Genomic DNA, 22,673 nt, shown 5'->3' with positions numbered 1-22,673 from the left:
TCCACAGCCCTCTGGGTTAAAGAATTCCAAAGATTCACAACCCTCTGAGTGAAGGAATGCTCCTCATCTCAGTCCTAAATGACTGCCCCCTTATCTTGATGTGGAGATGTCGGTGATGGACTGGGGTTGACAATTGTAAACAATTTTACAACACCAAGTTATAGTCCAGCAATTTTATTTTAAATTCACAAGCTTCCTCCGAAAGCTTGTGAATTTAAAATAAAATTGCTGGACTATAACTTGGTGTTGTAAAATTGTTTACCCTTATCTTGAGACTGTGATTCCTAGTTCTAGACAGGGGAAACAGCCTCTCAATATCTATGCTGTCAAGCCCTCACAGAAGTCAGTCTTCAGCCAATTCGATTCACTCCACGTGTTATGAAGAAACAGCTGAGTGCACTGGATACAACAAAGGCTATGGGCCCCGACAACATGCCGGCTGTAGTGCTGAAGACTTGTGCTCCAGAACTAGCCACGCCTTTAGCCTAATTGTTCTAGTACAGCTACAACACTGGCATCTACCTGACAATGTGGAAAATTGGCCAGGTATGTCCCGTCCACAAAAAGCAGGACAAATCCAATCCGGCCAATTACTGCTCCATCAGTCTACTCTCAATCATCAGCAAAGTGATGGAAGGTGTCGTCAACAGTGCTATCAAGCGGCACTTATCAATAACCTGCTCACCGATGCTCAGTTTGGGTTCCGCCAGGATTACTCTGCTCCAGACCTCATTACAGTCTTGGTCCAAACATGGACAAAAGAGCTGAATTCCAGAGGTGAGGTGAGAGTAACTACCCTTGACATCAAGGCAGCATTTGATTGAGTGTGGCACCAAGGAGCCCCAGTAAAATTGAAGTCAATGGGAATCAGAGGGAAAACTCTCCAGTGGCTGGAGTCATACCTAGCACAAAGGAAGATGGTAGTGGTTGTTGGAGGCCTCAGGGCAGTGTCCTATGCCCAACCATCTTCAGCTGCTTCAGCAATGACCTTCCCTCCATCATTAGGTCAGAAATGGGGATGTTCGCTGATGATTGCACAGTGTTCAGTTCCATTCGCAACCACTCAGATAATGAAGCAATCCGTGCCTGCATGCAGCAAGACCTGGACAACATCCAGGCTTGGGCTCATAAGTGGCAAGGAACATTTGCGCCTGGCAAGGAACATTTGCGCCAGACAAGTGCCAGGCAATGACCATCTCCAACAAGAGAGAGTCTAACCACCTCCGCATGACATTCAACGGCATTACCATCGCCGAATCCCCCACCATCAACATCCTGGGGGTCACCATTGACCAGAAACTTAACTGGACCAACCGCATAAATACTGTGGCTGCAAGAGCAGGTCAGAGGCTGAGTATTCTGCAGTGAGTGACTCACCTCCTGACTCCCCAAAACCTTTCCACCATCTACAAGGCACAAGTCAGGAGTGTGATGGAATACTCTCCACTTGCCTGGATGAGTGTAGCTCCAACAACACTCAAGAAGCTTGACACCATCCAGAACAAAGCAGCCCGCTTGATTGGCACCCCATCCACCATCGGAAACATTCACTCCCTTCACCACTGGCGCACAGTGGCTGCAGTGTGTACCATCTACAGGATGCACTGCAGCAACTCGCCAAGGCTTCTTTGTCAGCACCTCCCAAACCCGTGACCTCTACCACCTAGAAGGACAAGAGCAGCAGGCACATGGGAACACCACCACCTGCACGTTCCCCTCCAAGTCACACACCACCCTGACTTGGAAATATATCACCGTTCCTTCATCTTCGCTGGGTCAACAGCACTGTGGGAGAACCGTCACCACACGGACTGCAGCGGTTCAAGAAGGCGGCTCGCCACCACCTTCTCGAGGCCAATTAGGGATGGGCAAAAAATGCTGGGCTTGCCAGCGACGCCCACATCCCACGAACAAATTTAAAAAAAATTATACATTTCAATGAGATCACCTCACATTCTTCTAAACTCCATAGAGTACAGGCACATTCTGCACAATCTCTCCTCATAGGATAACCCTCTCATCCCAGGAATCAATCTAATGAACCTTCATTACACCCCCTCCAAGCAAGTATATCCTTCCTCAGGTAAGGAGACCAAAACTGTGCACAGTACTCCAGTTGTGATTTACCAGAGTCCTATGCAATTGCAGCAAGACCTCCTTATTCTTATATTCCAACCCCCTTGCAATAAAGGCTAAGATACCGTTTGCCTTCCTAATTGCTTGCTGTACCTGCATGTTAACTTTGTGATTTGTGTACAAGGACACCCAAATCCCTCTGACTACCAACATTCCTTAGTGTCTCACCTTCTGCTTTTCTATTCTTCCCACCAAAGTGGATAAGTTCACATTTCTCCACATTATACTCCATCTGCCACCTTCTTGCTCACTCACTTAACCTGTCTATATCCCTTTGCAGACTCTTTACATGCTCCTCAGAGCTTACTTTCCCACCTAGCTTTGTATCGTCAGCAAATTTGGATACATTACACTTGGTCCCCTCATCTAAGTCATTGATATATATTGTAAACAGCTGAGGCCCAAGCACTGATTCTTGCAGCACCCCACTAATTACAACCTGCCAACCCGAAAATGACCCGTTTATCCCTACTCTCTGTTTTCTGTCCATTAACCAATCATCAGTCCATGCTAATATATTACCCTCAATCCCATGAGCCCGAATCTTGTGTGGCACCTTATCGAATGCCTTTTGAAAATCCAAATATACCACATCCACTGGTTCCCCCTTACCTACCCTGCTAGTTACACCCTCAAAAAACTCTCATAGATTTGTCAAACACTGTTTCCCTTTCATAAAACCATGTTGACTCTGCCTAATGATGTTATGATTTTCTAAGTGCCCTGTTACTACGTCCTTAATAATAGATTGTAGCATTTTTCTGGAGACTGATGTCAGGCTAACTGGCCTGTAATTCCCTGTTTTCTCTCTCCCTCCTTTCTTGAATAGCGGGGTTAAGTTTTCTACCTTCGAATCCACGGGGACCGATATAGAATCTAGGGAATTTTGGAAGATCAAAACCAATGCATCCACTATCTCTCCAGCCACCTCTTTTAGAACCCTAGGATGTAGGCCATCAGGTCATGGGGATTTGTCAACTTTTAGTCCCATTAATTTCTCCAATACTTTTTCTTTACTAATATTAATTACTTTAAGTTCCTCACTCTCATTAGACTCTTGGTTCCCCACTATTTCCGGGAGGTTTTTTGTGTCTTCTACTGTGACGACAGATAGAAAATATTTGTTTAACGTCTCTGCCATCTCTTCATTCCCCATTATAATTTCTCCTGTCTCTCCCTCCAAGGGACCCACATTTACTTTTGCTAATCTCTTCCTCTTTGCATATTTGTAGAAGCTCTTGCAGTCTGTTTTTATATTTCTTGCTAGTTTACTCTCACATTCAATTTTCTCCTTTTATCAATTTCTAGGTCATCCTTTGCTGATTTCTAAAATCCTCCCAATTCTCAGCCTTACTACTCTTTTTGGCAACATTGTAAGCCTCTTTTAATCTAATACTATCCTTAACTTCTCCAGTTAGCCACGGGGTTGGATCACTTCGCGTGGAGTTTTTCTTCCTCGAGAATGTATACTCATTGAGAATTATGAATTATTATTTAAATGTTTGCCATTGCTTATCTACCGTCATATCTTTTAATCTAATTTCTCAATCTATCTTAGCGAACTCGCCCCTCATACCTACGTAATTGGTTTTGTTTAAATTTAAGACCCTAGCTTTCGACTTAACTACATCACTCTCAAACTCAATATGAAAATTCTGTCGTGTTATGAACACTCTTCCCCATCTTTGACTAAGCTTTTGGTCACCTCTTCTAATATCTCTTTGTCTGTTTTTCTATGTTAAAGGCACTATATAAATGCAAGTTGTTGTTTGGGATAAAACAGTTCAGTTGAGTAGATTTTGCACCAGTTTTTTTTCTAGTTTATATTTTTTTGTGCAGATGAAGATGAGAGCTGGAGCACTTTTTTCCCTCCACTTCCAATATCAGCAACAAGCACTGCCAGGTCAGGTTAAAGCACAGGTTTAATCCAGAATAAAGTTCTCTTTACACTACTCCGATGAGCACTCCAAGGTCAGGTATAACATAGTTTAGAGGCAGAGTAAAGCTCCTTCCACGTCACTTCAATGTGCTTTAGCCCAACCTACAACTATCGCTTAAGATTGAACGGGCTGGGGCTCTTTTCTCTAGAAAAGAGAAGGCTGAGAGGTGACGTAAAAGAGTGTTTAAAATTATGATGGGGTTTCCTAGGGTAGACATAGAGAAGGTGTTTCTAGTTGTGGGGGCATTCAAAACGAGGGTTCATAAATATAAGAAAGTCACTAATAAATCCAATAATGAATTCAGGTGAAATTTCTTTACTGAGAGAGCAGTTAGAATGTGGAACTTTCTACCTCATGGAGTAATGAGATGACTAGCATAGATGCATTTAAGGGGAAGCTAGTTAAGTACACGAGGGAGAAAAGAGTAGAACGATGTGCTGATAGGGTGAGATGAAATAGGGTGGAAGGAGACTTGTGTGGAGCATAATCACTGGCATAGACCAGTTGGGCCAAATGGCCTGTTTCTGTGCAGTAATTTCTATGTAATTCTATGTAACCTCAGTAGAACACTCCTTATGTATCATTGAATCATGTTATCCATTTGTGCCAAATGTGTGCAGTTTTATGCAGCTGGCCCATTCAAACTAACAACTGAGTTGAGACTGCCAATCTCATTCCACATAAATACCATTCGCAGCCAGCAGACAAAGAGACTTCCTTCCCATCAGTCTGGGCTGCACTTAAAACCCAGGTCCCAGAAGTGAAAGGCCAGTGTGCCATCCCACTGTGAAGTAGGGAGTGTTGCTACACTGACTTTATTTGGAATGCAAGAGAATAGAGGGAAAAGTGTGGAAATTGAAGGATGATTGGAAACCTCTGCCAGGAAAAACAAACAACTTCCCCTAAATCCCTGTGGTTTGATTTATCAAAGTAGGACTGCAAAGACACACCATCATTAAGCAGGCTTCACTCAGTGAAATAAGCAAATGCAGCTTTTTTAAGTTTGTCAGCCTGTAGCTTGTCTGGCTTAGAAGCCATGTGTGGTAGGTTGAGTGTAAATCAGATATATTGTGGTTTCATCACCGTTTCAACACATTGGACTGGGCGTTGAGACAGCTGAGAAGGTACCAGATGGCGAGGAATTGAAGTTGGCACTTTTCTCTCTTTTCATAAAAGACAAATTAAATTCCCACCAATATTTTGAATTCACTCAATAGGTATCCAGGAGCTTCTTTTGTTTGGGTATGCGCAGCTGTTCTCTGGTGGCTTCCTGCTGTTGATTTCTTGGGAAATGTTTAATGTCAGTAAAATGTCAGCTGCAACCTCTCTGGATTTCAAGCTCCGAGTGCCTCGTCCAGGCTGAGGATGAGTCGGCAGCCTTTTCCCAGTCTTCTGCCATTGCTGCAAACAAACCTCCAGCCTGGCTATTGGCAGTGGGAAGGTAACTTACAAATGGACTCAGGCACAAATCCACATTCTTCCACTCCATGGAGCTGGGTTTTTTTTCAGGATTGACGGTGAAATGGGCCACTTCTGGGATTGGGATTTGGATTTGAATCCAGGCCAGACTGATGTTAGTATATGATAGTCTCAACTGGTGCATGGTGGCCCCCCAAAACGAAATTGCCCTTTCTTTGACACTAGTTAACACTAAAAAAACAAATGCAGAGAATGCTCTTCTGAGGTTGGGCTGAGAACAGATTGTTGGGGTAGTAACGCCGGTGTTTTACTCTGCATTTAACTTTGCCAAGACTGACCTGGGCATGCTAGAAGTTCGTTTGATGTTGAGGTTAAAACATATTGTTAAGACAAAGTAAAGAGAGCTCTGTACTGTGCCTGATTTGGGAGTGCACGATGCTAATGAAGGGAGCCGAAAATAGGATTTTGCTCTGCAAATACATTCTGTAGCGTGGTACTGAGCCATATCAACTACAACGGTCTACGGTCCAATACCTGATCTATGCTGTTGCCTGATTGAGGCCAATTGTAGCGCCTCTACCACCGCCCCCACTGCAGTGCGTCTCTGGGATCCTTGGCTGTTTTTCCCCCCCTCCCTAGTTTTATAATCACTATTGCTGACCCTAGCTGGATAGTGTGTATGTGTGGGTTTGTGGTGAGGACAGGTGTGCCTGTGTTGGCCCTAAGCTCTGAAATTCTCTCCCTAAGCCTCTTTCCCCCCCCCCACTTCTCTACCTCTCCCTCCTTCTTTAAGATGCTCCTTAGAACCTACCTCTTTCACCAAGCTGCCCTAACATCTCCTTAAATGGCTTGGTGTCAATTTTTTTTTGATAACACTCCTGTGAAACACCTTGGAACGTCTTACTATGTTAAAGGCACTATCTAAACACAAGTTATTGTTGTCTTCCACAGTTGAATAACCTGCAAAGCCTAGGCTCAAACATGAATAATGGTTAACTGGGGGAGGTACCAGAGAATCTCTGACACCTGTATGAACTGTACCCCAGTTTGAGTCAGTGCTTTCAGAAAAGATGGGGGGAATGGCAGTTAAGGATGAGCATGGGAATAAAATATATTTAATAATTGTATATATTGACCTTTGTCAATCTAACTGACCAAAGCACACTCTGAATGAAAGTGTGTGTTAATGAAACACTGTTGTGGTGATACCATTTTGAATGTGAATTTGATCACTCAGCTGCTGGATAATTGGAAGCTAAAGTAGTTATCTGTGAAAGAGATAATCCAGGTCTGATCTGTGCTTAAGTAAAACAAATACCCATGGTGCTTTCCAAAGTAGACTTCGTGATGAAAATTAGATTGCCTGTGTATCGTAGGATGTGCTGTGTGAAACAAAAACAGAAAATGCTGGTAACACTCCGCAGGTCAGGGAGTACCTGTGGAGAGAACTGAGGAGTTAACGTTTGAGGTCTGGTCCCTTTGTCAAAACTGGAAGAAATTACAGATAAACACCATTTAAAAATGGACAGAACCTGGAGGAGGGGGAGAAACATGCTGCATCTATTTCTGCTTTTTGTTTTGGATTGCCAGCATCTGCACTCTTTTGTTTATGTACTGTGTGGAATTAGGTTGGAGCAAGAGTCGTGATATGGTTTGTACAAGTATATAATAAAGATGATTAATAATTTGGTCAATGAGGGTGGGGTTGGGGGAGGAGGAGGAACTGGGATTCTGATTGATCGGCAGTCAGCAGTTCAGGTCAGTGACTGGTTCTTGCTCTGAGATTGAATCCCAAGTTGCTAATAGAAACATAGAAGAATTTACAGCACAGAAGGAGGCCATTCAGCCTCCTCACATGTCTGTGCTGTTCGAAAAAGAGCTACCCAGCCTAATCCCACTTTCCAGCACTTGGTCCGTAGCCTTGTAGGTTATGGCACTTGAAGTGCATTTCCAAGTCATTTTAAATGTGATGAGGGTTTCTGCCTGTACCACCTTTTCAGGTAGATAGTTCCAGACCCCTACTATCCTCTGGGTGAAAAATATTTTCCTCTGCTCCCCTCTAATCCTTCTACCAATTACTTTAAATTTATGCCCCCTAGTTATTGACCTCTCTGCTAAGGGAAATAGGTCCTTCCTGTCCACTCTAGGCCTCTCATGATTTTATACACCTCAATTAAATCACCCCTCAGCCTCCTCTGTTCCAAAGAAAACAATCCCAGCCTATCCAATCTTTCCTTATAGCTAAAATTCTTCAGTCCTGGCAACATCCTCATAAATCTCCTCTGTACCTTCTCTAGTGTAATCACATCTTTCCTGTAATATGGTGACCAGAACTGTAAGCAGTACTCAAGCTGTGGCCTAACCAGTGTTTTATACAGTTCCAGCATAACCGCCCTGCTCTTATATTCTATGCCTTGGCTAATAAAGGAAAGTATCCCGTATGCTTTCTTAACCACCTTATCTACCTGTCTTGCTACCTTCAGGGATCTGTGGACATGCACTCCAAGGTCCCTCTGTTCCTCTACATCTCTCAGTATCCTCCCATTTATTGTGTACTCCCTTGCCTTGTTTGACCTCCCCAAATGTATTATCTCACACTTTCCAGGTTGACTTCCATTTGCCACTTTTCTGCCCACCTGACCAGTCCATTGATATCTTCCTGCAGTCTACAGATTTCCTCCTCACTATCAACCACACAGCCAATTTTTGTATCATCTGCAAACTTCTTAATCATGCCCCTACATTTAAGTCTAAATCATTCATATATACCACAAAAAGCAAGGGACCTAGAACTGAGCCCTGTGGAACCCCACTGGAAACAGCCTTCCAGTCACAAGAACACCCATCGACCATTACCCTTTGCTTCCTGCCACTGAGCCAATTTTGGATCCAACTTGCCACTTTCCCTTGGATCCCATGGACTTCTACTTTTTTTGACCAGTCTGCCATGTAGGACCTTGTCAAAAGCCTTGCTAAAATCCATGTAGACTAAATCAAAAACAATACCCTCATCTGCCCTCCTCAAAAAATTCAATCAAGTTAATCAGACACGACCATCCCTTAACAAATCCATGTTGACTGTCCTTGATTAATCTGTGCCTTTCTAAATCACGGTTGATACTGACCCTCAGAATTGATTCCAATAATTTGCCCACCATCGAGGTTAGATTGACTGGCCTGTAATTACTAGGTCTATCCTTTTCTTCCTTTTTGAACAATGGTGCAACATTAGCAGTCCTCTGCCTTCCAAACTCGCTTACTAATTTTCTGCCTTCCATTTCCTGCTCAGTTTCTCTCCCTTCTAAATCTATGCTCAGGTTCACATCCCCCTGCCAAGCTAATTTAAGCCTTCTCCAACAGCACTATCAAACCTTCCCGCTAGGATATTGGTCCTGGTCCTGTTGAGGTGCTACCCGTCCAGCTTGTACAGGTCCCACCTTTCCCAGAACCGGTCCCAATGCCCCAGGAATCTAAAGCCCTCCCTCCTGCACCATCTCTCCAGCCACGCATTCATCTGCACCATCCTCCTGTTTCTACGCTCACTAGCGCGTGGCATCAGGAGTAACCCGGAGATTACTACCTTAGAGGTTCTGTTTATTAATTTCTTTCGGAGCTTCTTAAAATCTGCCTGCAGGACCTCATCCCTCTTTCTACCTATGTCATTGGTACCGATATGGACCACGACCTCTGGCTGTTCACCCTCCTGCCCCCCAATAGTTGAAGGACAGTAGCTGTGCAGAAAATGAACATCCCAGAATTAATTCAAATTCCCATTTCCCAACCGTGAATAGAAAATAAAATAGTTACCTAAATTAGACCTAAAATGGTTTAATCCAAACCACTTGTGTGTGTGGCTGGGATTGGGCGCCGCTCATTAGATTTAAATTCACCCACTAAGTTGCCGTGTTCTTTTTGGCGGCAACTTCCTTGAACTGCGAGTTCAAATAACATCAGCCTTCTTTCCTGGGCTGAATGAGTGGTGAAAGGATCGCTAAGGCCCCTCAGCCAATCAGCTTGAAGCAAACCACGCTGTGAACCAGGAAGTGCAGTTCACAAACTGAAAACCTAGATGTGCCCATTAACATATTATAAAATGACATACAGAAAGTGAAATAAAGAGAGAAGATTAAAAGACTCAGATAAAAGAGACAGTAGGAATTACATTTTTTAATTCAATTTTTTTTATGAATGTCCAAAAACTATTAAAATCAGGAGTAATGAGACTCCACATTTTTAAAAGTTGATTTTTAGTGCCAGAGATGTTGTTTGGCAGTCATTAATACTTACCATACTGTTAAAACTTAGTTTAGACCTAAAAAACTGAGCTTGTTTGCAGCTGGGCAGGAGAGCAAGTTGGCGCTGGTCCGTTGATTCCATTGCAGCTGGCGATATCCCTTTAGGGCAAAGTTGTCCGATCACCGGCAAACCAGGAAAAGCACGTTCTGGATTTCTGCGTTTGACTGCGCATGTGCAGTCGCCGGAACTTGCTCTTCGATTTTGCCACTAACAACGGTGAGCACTGTTAGGCTCACTGTTATTTTAAAAGCAATTTCTGGGCTATTAAGACTAGCGGCAATGGATGTGTCTGATCCTCCACTCAGCAAAGTACTCAGTCGTACATTATACCTGTAACAAGCTACTCTTCAATCGTAATTTATACCCATAACTGCCAGTCTTTAATTGTACATTATATCCATAACTGCTACTCTTTAATCGTACATTATATACATAATTGCTACTCTTTATTCATACATTATACCGGTAACTACTACACTTTAATTGTACATTACATCCCTGATTGCTTCTCTTTAATTGTCCATTATACCCATAACTGTTACTCTTTAATCATTCTTTATACCCGTAACTCTTTAATCATACATTATATCTGTAACAATCAAGAGGGAACCAATTAGAATCAATTTTATATTTAAACAAATCAGTTCTTACTGCTGCTTCGCATGGTATCTATAGAAGTATCTATCTTCACTAGAACTAACGATGAAGTCACCCAGTTATATTTAATAGGTATTCTGGCTGGTGACATGTTATTCAGGGAACTTACTGTAAGGGAGAAAAAAATCCTCTGATAGCTGTTTTACTGAAACAGTAATTATACTTGCAATTTCTCTAGAAATAGCCAACATAGGAATTCTTCCTGCCATGTTTACGATGCTTATCATCCAGAGGAAATCTCCTCCCTTGGGCCCCCCAAATGTTAGCTAGTTTGACTTTGGCTGCTTTTTCTGTTGCCGTTGAACCCTTACACTGCCAGCAAGTTCGTGGAAATGTAGCCGTGATGCTGCAGATAGGTAGTGCCCTGTGTGGTTTCCTATTCGCACGTTATATAGAGCCCCATGAGCTGGCCCATTGTGCTGGTTCGTGCTTCCCAAATTCAAAGGTCTTTGTTCCTGGTGTTGGACCGCTTGTTGGCAAAGTTTAAGAAAAAGCCCCTAACTCCTCTGCGGGAATAGGTTACATTAATTAGACATGTTAAAGATTTTGTTAATTCATCCAGCTGTTGTTTGTTAAGGTTTCTTGGAAACCTAAGGCATCGACACTATCAGACATATGCCATCCCTTTAAGGAGAAACATAGAAAGAAAGGCGATGTTATTTAAGTTCTGCAGTAACTCCAGTGACCAATGCCAAGCTCCCCAGATCGGCATGTAGAGAATGAATAAAGAACATAAGAAATAGAATCATAGAAAGGTTACAGCACGGAAGGAGGCTGTTCAGCCCATCGAGTCCACGCCGGCTCAATGCCAGAGCAATCCAGCTAGTCCCACTCCCAGCCCTTTCCCCTTAGCCCTGCAAATTTTTTCCTTTCAAGTACTTATTTAGTTCCCTTTTGAAGACCATGATTGAATCTGCCTCCACCACCCCCTCTGGCAGTGCATTCCAGATCCTAACCACTCGCTGTATAAAAGGTTTTTCCTCTTGTCACCTTTGGTTCTTTTGCCAGTCACCTTAAATCTATGTCCTCTGCTTCTTGACCCTTCCGCCAATGGGAACAGTTTCTCTCTATCTACTCTGTCTAGACCCTTCATGATTTTAAATACCTCTATCAAATCTCCTCGCAACCGTCTCTGTTCCAAGGAGAACAACCCCAGCTTCTCCAGTCTATCCACGTAACGAAAGTCCCTCATCCTTGGAATCATTCTAGTAAATCATTTTTATTTGTTCATGGGATGTGGGCGTCGTTGGCAAGGCTAGCATTTATTGCCCATCCCTAATTGCCCTTGAGAAGGTGGTGGTGAGCCGCCTTGAACCGCTGCAGTCCGTGTGGTGAAGGTTCTCCCACAGTGCTGTTAGGAAGGGAGTTCCAGGATTTTGACCCAGCGACGATGAAGGAACGGCAATATATTTCCAAGTCGGGATGGTGTGTGACTTGGAGGGGAACGTGCAGGTGGTGTTCCCATGTGCCTGCTGTCCTTGTCCTTCTAGGTGGTAGAGGTTGCGGGTTTGGGAGGTGCTGTCAAAGAAGCCTTGGCGAGTTGCTGCAATGCATCCTGTGGATGGTACACACTGCAGCCATGGTGCGCCGGCGGTGAAGGGAGTGAATGTTTAGGGTGGTGGATGGGGTGCCAATCAAGCGGGCTGCTTTGTCCTGGATGGTGTCGAGCTTCTTGAGTGTTGTTGGAGCTGCACTCACCCAGGCAAGTGGAGAGTATTCCATCCACTCCTGACTTGTGCCTTGTAGATGATGGAAAGGCTTTGGGGAGTCAGGAGGTGAGTCACTCGCTGCAGAATACCCAGCCTCAGACCTGCGCTTGTAGCCACAGTATTTATGTGGCTGGTCCAGTTAAGTTTCTGGTCAGTGGTGACCCCCAGGATGTTGATGGTGCAGGATTCGGTGATGGTAATGCTGTTGAATGTCAAGGGGAGATGGTTAGACTCTCTCTTGTTGGAGATGGTCATTGCCTGGCACTTGTCTGGTGCGAATGTTACTTGCCACTTATCAGCGCAAGCCTGGATGTTGTCCAGGTCTTGCTGCACCCTCTCTAAGGCCTTCCACATTCTTCCTGAAGTGCATTGTCCAGAACTGGACACAGTACTCTAGTTGTGGCTGAACCAGTGTTTTATAAAGTTTCGTGATAACTTCCATACTTTTGTACTCTATGCCTCTATTTATAAAGCCCAGTATCCCGTATGCTTTTTTAACCGCTTTCTCAACCTGCCCTGCAACCTTCAATGATTTGTGCACATATACCCCAGACCTCTGTTATTGTACGCCTTTTAGAGTTGTGCCCTCTAGTTTATATTGCCTCTCCTCGTTCTTCCTACCGAAATGTATCACTTCGCATTTTTCTGAGTCAAATTTAATTGCCACGTGTCCGCCCATGCCACCAGCCTGTCTATATCCTCTTGAATCTATCACTATCCTCCTCACTGTTTACTACCCTTCCAAGCTTTGTGTCATCTGCAAATTTTGAAATTGTGTCCTGTACACCCAAGTCCAAGTCATTAATATGTATCAAGAAAAGCAGTGGTCCCAGCACTGACCCCTGGGGAACACCACTGAACACCTCCCTCCAGTCCGAAAAACAACCGTTCACCACTACTGCCTGTTTCCTGTCCCTTAGCCAATTCTGTATCCATGTTGCTACTGCCCCCTTTATTCCATGGGCCACAATCTTGATGATAAGCCTACCATGCGGCACGTTATTAAACTCCTTTTGAAAGTCCATATACACCACATCAACTGCATTGCCCTCATCTACCCTCTCTGTTACCTCATCAAAAAACTCTATCAGGTTAGTTAAACATAATTTGCCTTAAACAAATCCACACTGGCTTTCCCTAATCAATCCACCCTCATCCAAGTGACTGTTAATTCTGTCCCAGATTATCGTTTCTAAAAGTTTCCTCACCACTGAGGTTAAACTGACTGGCCTATAGTTGCTGGGTTTATCCTTCCACGTTTTTTTGAACAAGGGTGTAACATTTGCAATTCTCCAGTCCTCTGACACCACCCCCCGTATCTATGGATATTTGGAAGATTATGGCCAGTACCTCCGCAATTTCCATCCTTACTTCCCTCAGCAACCTAGGGTACATCTCATGCGGACCGGGTGACTTATCTACTTTAAGTACAGCTAGCCTTTCCAGTACTTCTTCTTTATCAATTTTTAGCCCATCCAGTATCTCAACTAAATCTTCCTTTACTGAGACTGTGGCAGCATCTTCTTCCTTAGTAAAGACAGATGCAAAGTACTCCATTTAGTACCTTGGCCATCCCCTCTGCCTCCATGAGTAGATCTCCTTTATGGTCCCTAATTGGTCCCACCCCTCTTATTACCCGTTTACTGTTTACATGCCTAAGGAAGACTTTTGGATTCACTTTTATGTTGGCCGCCAGTCTATTGTTTTTTTTTATTCGTTCATAGGATGTGGGCGTCGCTGGCAAGGCCAGCATTTATTACCCATCCCTAATTACCCTTGAGAAGGTGGTGGTGAGCCGCCGCCTTGAACTGCTGCAGTCCGTGTGGTGAAGGTTCTCCCACAGTGCTGTTAGGAAGGGAGTTCCAGGATTTTGACCCAGCGACGATGAAGGAACGGCGATATATTTCCAAGTCAGGATTGTGTGTGACTTGGAGGGGAACGTGTAGGTGGTGTTGTTCCCATGTGCCTGCTGCCCTTGTCCTTCTAGGTGGTAGAGGTTGCGGGTTTGGGAGGTGCTATCAAAGAAGCCTTGGCGAGTTGCTGCAGTGCATCCTATACAGACTGCAGCGCATCCTATACAGACTGCAGCCATGGTGCGCCGGTGTTGAAGGGAGTGAATGTTTCGACTGGTGGATGGGGTGCCAATCAAGCGGGCTGCTTTGTCCTGGATGGTGTCGAGCTTCTTGAGTGTTGTTGGAGCTGCACTCATCCAGGCAAGTGGAAGGTATTCCGTCACACTCCTGACTTGTGCCTTGTAGATGGTGGAAAGGCTTTGGGGAGTCAGGAGGTGAGTCACTTGCCGCAGAATACCCAGCCTCAGACCTGCTCCTGTAGCCACAGTATTTATGTGGCTGGTCCAGTTAAGTTTTTGGTCAATGTTCACTCTCAGGATGTTGATGATGGGGTTTCGACGATGGTAATGCCGTTGAATGTCAAGGGGAGGTGGTTAGACTCTCTCTTATTGGAGATGGTCATTGCCTGGCACTTATCTGGCGCAAATGTTACTTGCCACTTATCAGCCCAAGCCTGGATGTTGTCCAGGTTTTGATGCATGCGAGCATGGACTGCTTCATTATCTGTGCGGTTGTGAATGGAACTGAACACTGTGCAATCATCAGCGAACATCCCCGTTTCTGACTTTATGATGGATGGAAGGTCATTGATGAAGTAGCTGAAGATGGTTGGGCCTAGGACACTGCCCTGAGGACCTCCTGCAGCAATGTCCTGGGGCTGAGATGATTGGCCTCCAACAACTACTACCATCTTCCTTTTTGCTGGGTATGACTCCAGCCACTGGAGATTTTTCCCCCTGATTCCCATTGACTTCAATTTTACTAGGGCTCCTTGGTGCCACACTCGATCAAATGCTGCCTTGATGTCAAGGGCAGTCACTCTCACCTCACCTCTGGAATTCAGCTCTTTTGTCCATGTTTGGACCAAGGCTGTGATGAGGTCTGGAGCCGAATGGTCCTGGCGGAACCCAAACTGAGCATCGGTGAGGAGGTTATTGGTGAGTAAGTGCCGCTTGATAGCACTGTCGACAACACCTTCCATCACTTTGCTGATGATTGAGAGTAGACTGATGGGGTGGTAATTGGCCGGATTGGATTTGTTCTGCTTTTTGTGGACAGGACATATCTGGGCAATTTTCCACATTGTCGGGTAGATGCCGGTGTTGTAACTGTTCTGGAACAGCTTGACTAGAGGCGTGGCTAGTTCTGGAGCACAAGTCTTCAGCACTACAGCCGTGATGTTGTCGGGGCCCATAGCCTTTGTTGTATCCAGTGCACTCAGCTGTTTCTTGATATCACGTGGAGTGAATCGAATTGGCTGAAGACTGGCTTCTGTGATGGTGGGGATAACGGGAGGAAGTCAAGGTGGGTCATCCACTCGGCACTTCTGGCTGAAGGTGGTTACAAACGCTTCAACCTTGTCTTTTGCACTCACGTGCTGGACTCCGCCATCATCGAGGATGGGGATGTTTACAGAGCCTCCTCCTCCTGTTAGTTGTTTAATTGTTCACCACCATTCAGAACTGGATGTGGCAGAACTGCAGAGCTTTGATCTGATCCATTGGTTGTGGAATTGCTTAGCTTTGTCTATAGCATGTTGCTTCCGCTGTTTAGCATGCATGTAGTCCTGTGTTGTAGCTTCACCAGGTTGGCACCTCATTTTTAGGTACACCTGGTGCTTCTCCCAGCATGCTCTTTCACACATGCATACTCTGTCTTTGCCCCTCTCATTTCCTTTTTCACTTCCCCTCTGAACTTTCTATATTCTGCCTGATTCTCACGTGTTATCAACGTAATATCTGTCATACTCCCCTTTTTTCTCTTTCATCTTACTCACTATCTCTTTTGTCATCCAGGGAGCTCTGGCTTTAGTTGTCCTACCTTTCTGCCTCGTGGGAATGCACCTAGACTGTATACGAACCATCTCCCCTTTAATGGCCGCCCACTGTTCAATTACAGTTTTGCCTGCCAATCTTTGATTCTAATTTACCTGGGCCAGATCTGTTCCCATCCCATTGAAAATGGCTCTCCTCCAATTGAGTATTTTGACTTTAGAGTGGTCCATGCCCTTTTCCATAGCTTTTCTAAACCTTATGATGCTATGATCGCTGCCTCCCTCAATGCTCCCCCACTGACACTTGCTCCATTTGGCCCACCTCATTCCCTAGAACCAAGTCCAGCAATGCCTCCTTCCTCGTTGGGCCAGAAACGTACTGGTTAAGAAAGTTATCCTGAACACATTTCAAAAATTTCTCCCCCTCCGTGCCCCTTATTATTGTTATCCCAGTCTATATTAGGATAGGAGCAGGTGTAGGTCATGGTCCCCTCGAGCCTGCTCCGGCATTCATTAAGATCATGGCTGATCTTCGAGCTCAACTCCCTTTTCCCGCCCCATCCCCATATCCCTTGATTCCCTTAGAGCCCAAAAATCTATTGCTGTCAACCTTGAATATACTCGAGGACAGAGTAGCCACAGCCCTCCTGGGTAGAGAATTCCAAAGATTCACAACCCTCTGAGTGAAGAAATTTCTCCTCATCTCAGTCCTAAATGGCCGACTCCTTATCCTGAGACTATGCCCCCTAGTTCTAGAATTTCCAGCCAGGGAAACAGCCTCACAGCATCTATCCTGTGAAGCCCCCTCAGAATCTTGTATGTTTCAATGAGATGACCTCTCATTCTTCTAAACTCCATAGAGTATAGGCCCATTCTACTCAATCTCTCCTCTTAGGCCAACCCTCTCATCCCAGGAATCAGTCTAGTGAACCTTTATTGCACCGCCTCTATGACAAGTATATCCTTCCTCAGGGAAGGAGACCTGATAAAGGATGACATAAAGGCAGTATTGAGAAAGAATCTTGGCTCGGAAGATCAGGAAGTAGAATCACTATTGAGGGAGATAAGAAATAGCAAGGGGCAGAAAATGCTGGTGGGAGTAGTTTATAGGCCCCCTAACAGTAGTTGTACTGTTGGACAGAGTATTAATCAAGAAATAAGAGGAGCTTGTAACAAAGGTAATGCAATAATCGTGGGGGTCTTTAATCTGACTTAAGCTGGCTAATCAAACCAGCTTTAACACGAGAGGCTACGGCACCAATTGGAATTTTCCTCCTCGCTGGCGATGTATTGCATGGGTCAGTGTCAAAGGAATAGCTACAGTCCAGCTTAGGTATACTCTCTGTGCTGGGTGGAAAATTCCAATTTGTGCCGTAGCCCCACTGTGTGTAAAAGTATGGTCCTCTGACAGCAACATTTGTCTTGGGAGCTCCTCCTATGAGATATCCATGGAATCCCTTTGTGTTGGGAGGATTTGAGGAAACTGGAGAATCTGATGCCCTTCCCCAGACAGTTTGCTGGGAAATCACTGAGCATACTGCCTGACTGATTCAACGTACTGAATAAAACAGACAGTGACATGGCAGAATCAGTAAGAGCTAATGACAGCGTTCTAATCTGTCCCTGCCATTACTGGACAGATTGGAATCCTGTCATCAGCAAAGACCCAAGGGCCAATTTTAGAACATTCTCATCTGCCTACAGGAACTGGTCTCCAACAAGATTCTGATCAGGTTAGGGTGGCATGTCACCAGGCCCATTGGCATGATTTGTTCACACAGGTATAGGCAGCCACCAAAACAGATCACAGCATTTTCCAAGGTTAGTTGCTGCCCCGATCAAAGACCAAATGTAGGGAGCCAGTACTTGTGGTTGGATGGCATTGTGGTGGTTTCTATATCATCAAGTGGGAGAGGGAATGGTTCCCGCTCACTTTTGTTGAGATGCAGGCCTTCTAGTACACTGACATCTGAGTAACAAAATTACTGTCTTGGCTTAGCATTTAGTTGAGGTAGATAATATAGAATCATACATCAAAGGAAGAGGCCATTCAGCCCATATTGCTGTGCCGGCTCTTTGAAAGAACTATCCAATTAGTCTCGCTCCCCTGCTCTTTCTCCATAGCTCTACAATTATTTCCCCATCAAGTATTAATCCATTCCCTTTTGAAAGTTACTGTTGAATCTGCTTCCACCACCTTTCAGGCAGTGCATTTCGGTTGTGGTCTCATAGTCTATCCTGACGAGTGGGCAATCCAGAATGTTTTCAGGACCTGTTTGCCTTCCTGCTGAGGGCAGTGCCCATGTCAGTTTCTCCTTCTCCTGGCCACAGTTGTGTCTGTTTCCTCTATTTTCTCTGATCTCATGGATGGCCCGGAAGATACGAGCTTGCAGAGCAAAAATCAGACTGGTAACCCCCATGTTAGCCCCACAAATCATTGTTCACATATGTCATGGCAACGGGCAGAGGCAGGATTCCACTGCCTCTCCGCAGGTATCCATTTTCAAAGTCGGAGAGTCAGAAGTTGTATCTGAATCCAATTGATGTCCTGGATATTGAAAGATGATGACCACTACATCAGGGTCTCCCATCCATTAAGAAAGAAAGAACTTGCCTTTATATAGTACATTAACATCTCTGAATGTCCCAAAGTGCTTCAAAGCCAATGGATTACTTTTGAAGTGTAGTCACTGTTCTTAAAAAGGCAGCCACAACAGTCAGTTTGCACACAGCAAAGTCCCAAAAACAGCAAAGGAGATGAATAACCAGTTAACTTGTTTTCGGTGGTGGCCAGGAAACCAGGAGAACTCTGTGTTCTTCAAATGGTGCCATGGGATCTTTTATGTCCATCTGAATAGGGAAACAGTGCCTCTGTTTAACATCTCATCTAAAATTGGGACCTGTGATGCTACAATGAGTTGTCAGCTTAGATTACGTACTCAAGTCCTGGAGTGGAGCTTGAAGCCACAACTTTTAAAGGAGAGAATGTTATCTACTGAGCCAAGCTGACACACAAGGGCTTATAGCACTAAATGAGAGGAGATTGCATAGTGTTATTCAAAGTCAAAAATGTTCCTATCTCATGAAATATCCTGCATATTTTAGAGTATCTTTAGCATCTGTCAATGTTGTCTTAAAAATTAGTTCTGTTTGGGTTTATGTTGCAGCTATTTTAATATTTCATGACCTCTTTCCATTTGGATCATTAGGGGACTCCCAGTTGGTCTCTTGTTTTATACAAGCTATTCGAAAGTTGTGCCCAGTTAGGTCCTCAGTGAGTTTCCAATCAGGGCCCTAATTTAGTTCTTTGCAATGTAATGTACCCACCCTTTGAATCTCTTCCACGATGTTGGTTAAAATTTGTTACAGGGGAAGATACACAGTTAGTTAGTTTTGGCTCACTGAGTTAGTGAACGGCATAGACTTATTGTAGATCAGTCTTACTTGGTTTGGCATTCTGACAGGGCAGTCTTTAAGACTCACTCAGAGTTTTTATCCAAGGTCATTTCCTAGTTTTATTTAGGTCAAGAAGTTGTCCCACTGATTTAACTGCTGCCATATAAGTCAAGACTGGAACATTGAGGTAAATATTCAATTATGTCATTCCTTGGATTGGGAGGGCATATTGCAAAATTGTGCATTCCCAACCCGTGATATTTGATCTACTTAACTTTAGTGGATGGAAAATTGCACAAGTGAGTGAGCAATTTAGTGATATACAGAAGCAAGCAGTGGTGCAATGGAATTTTTACCCCATTGTTTCCACACAACCCTGAGTTATGAGCTTCTCAGACCAATTTAGCCGATCCTGGCAGTTATTTGTTTTCCTATAATTCAAGAACCTTGAGCTTATCTAAAACTCTGCTGCTCATATCCTAACTCGCACCAAGTCCTGTTCACCCATCACCCCTGTGCTCGCTGAGCTACATTGGCTCCTGGTCCGGCAAAGCCTCTATTTTAAAATTTTCATCCTTGTTTTCAAAACCCTCCATGGCCTTGCCCCACTCTATCTCTGTAACCTCCTCCAGCCCTACTACTCTCCGAGGTCTCTGCGCTCCTCCAAATTCTGGCCTCTTGCGCATCCCCGATTTTCATCGCTCCACCATTAGCGGCCATACTTTCAGCTGCCTAGGCCCTAAATTCCCTCCCTAAACCTCTCTGCTTCTCTACCTTTCCTCCTTTAAGATGCTCTTTAAAACTTACCTTTCTCATCAAGCTTTTCGTCACCAGTCCTAGTACCTCCTTATGTGGTTCAGTGTCAAATTTTATTTGATAACACTCCTGTGAAGCGCCTTGGGACGTTTTACTATGCTATATAAATGCAAGTTGTTGTTGTTGAGGCAAACTGATTGCTAAGAAGGACATATCTAAATGGATGGTTGATCGCATCTTACTCTACTTCCATCTTGTAGGGAAGAAGCCCAGGTTGCAGATTAAGGGTCAATCTACCCATTCCATGGCTGCTAGCTGGGCATCTGTCAATGAGCTTCCAATCAGCTGCATATCCAAAGCTGGCACATTGTAGAACATAAGAAATAGAAGCAGGTGTAGGCCATCCGGCCCCTCAAACCTGCTCCGCCATTCAACAAGATCATGGCTGACCTTCTACCTCAATGCCGTTTTCCTGCACTATCCCCATATTCCTTGATGCCTTTAATATCTAGAAATCTATCAATCTCTGTTTTGAATGTAATCAATGACTGAGCCTCCACAGCCCTCTGGGGTAGAGAATTCTAAAGATTCACCACCCTCAAAAGAAATTTCTCCTCATCTCAGTCCTAAATGGCCTATCCATTATTCTGAGACTGTGACCCCTGGTTCTAGACTCTCCAGCCAGGGGAAACATCCTCCCTGCATCTACCCTGTAGAGTCCTGTAAGAATTTTGTATGTTTCAATGTGATCACCTCTCATTCTTCTAACCTGGACTATAACCTGGTGTTGTAAGATTCCTTACATTAGTTTACCCAATCTCTCCTCATACGACAATCCCGCCATCCCAGGAATCAGTCTGGTGAACCTTTGTTGCACTCCCTCTATGGCAAGTATATCCTTTCTTAGGTAAAAATCAACACACGTTTCCTAAACTTTACTATCTGGATTTAACTCTAGCACACAGGACTGATCTAGACAAGGTGTTGCTAACATCTTAAATGCAGGGACCTTCCCATTCCTAGTTAGAATAGTTAGAAGACATCTTGTTTAAGTCAAGTGAGATGTGGGGAAACATGACTTGTTCTTTACTTTGTATCATTACACAAAGTTAAGTTGTACTGATTGATCATAACTGTTGCTTTGAATGTTGACTTGCTATGAAATGAAGCAGCTTAACAATTCGTATCAAGTCTTGCGTCACCAAGTGTTATTTTGTACCGCCTGCGGAGAGATTGAAGAAACATTTGTGTGAAAGGTGCAAATATCCAGCCCAGATCACAAGGGGATAATATTGTTACATCCTTGGGTTACACTATCATGTTAGTAGATATAGGCCAGTGTGAGTTATCTCCCACAAAAGTAAGGTGCTCAGACCACTTATAGGAGCGACTGACAGACCTGAATTTGTGACAACAGTGTTGCGATAAAGTTGCAGACAGTTATCACTAAATAACCCCCGCACTGATGGCATGAGTATCCTCTTGAATGACGTGAAGTTAAGCTGGAGAACTGCGAGCAATGCACAGATTCATTATGTCCCCATTGCATAGATTAGGCTTGTGTTCCCTCGAGTATAGAATATTAAGGGGTGATCTAATTGAGGTGTTTAAGATGAGTAAAGGAATTGATAGGGTAGGTAGAGAGAAACTATTTCCTCTTCCTCTGGTGGGGAGTCCAGAACAAGAGGGACATAACCTTAAAATTAGAGCTAGGCCGTTCAAGGGTGATGTCAGGAAACACTTCTTCACACAAAGGGTAGTGAAATCCGAAACTCTGTTCCCCCAAAAAGCTGTTGAGGCTGGGTTAATTGAAAATTTCAAAACTGAGATAGATAGACTTTTGTTAGGTAAGGGTATTAAAAGTTACAGAACCAAGGCGGGTGGATGGAGTTGAGATTCGGATCAGCCATGATCTAATTGAATGGTGGAACAGGCTCGAGTTGCTGAATGGCCAATAATGAATGCTGGAAAACAGAGAGATGGAGACAATTTCAGGATACACTTCACATAAAGTGCCCATAAATTCTAATATCTGGCATAGAGGCTGTTCTTCATCGTTTCCATAGTTGTGCAAGGCTTTAGTTATCACTGGGATGTTCTCAACTGCAGCTTTGTTGATCTTCGACAAGCAACATGGAATCAGAGAAATTTTAGCACAGAATCATAAAATCATACAGCACAGAAGGAGGCCATTCAGCCCATCGTGCCTGTGCCAGCTTTTTAAAAGAGCTATCCAATTAGTCCTACTCCTCTACTCTTTCCCATAATGCTACAAATTTTTCCTTTTCAAGTATATATCCAGTTCCCTTTTGAAAGTTACTATTGAATCTGCTTCCACCACCATTTCAGGCAATGCATAACAATTTGCTGCATTAAAAAAAATTCTCATCTCCCCTCTGGTTATTTTGCCAATTATCTTAAATCTGTGTCCTCAGGGTACCGACCCTTCTCCTAGTGGAAACAGTTTCTCTTTATTTACTCTATCAAAACCCTTCATAATTTTGAACACCTCTATTAA

General features: G+C 44.1%; 1 protein-coding gene across 1 annotated transcript in view; it reads left to right on the top strand.

The window, feature by feature from the left end:
* Positions 1-22,673, top strand: part of LOC137323889 (aryl hydrocarbon receptor-like) — a 181,548-nt gene that overhangs the window by 121,295 nt on the left and 37,580 nt on the right. The gene's annotated exons all lie outside the window — the stretch shown is intronic.

The sequence above is a fragment of the Heptranchias perlo genome, chromosome 7, assembly GCF_035084215.1.
Source record: "Heptranchias perlo isolate sHepPer1 chromosome 7, sHepPer1.hap1, whole genome shotgun sequence".
In the NCBI taxonomy this organism is placed as follows: domain Eukaryota; kingdom Metazoa; phylum Chordata; class Chondrichthyes; order Hexanchiformes; family Hexanchidae; genus Heptranchias; species Heptranchias perlo.
This window is presented reverse-complemented; position numbering and strand designations above follow the sequence as displayed.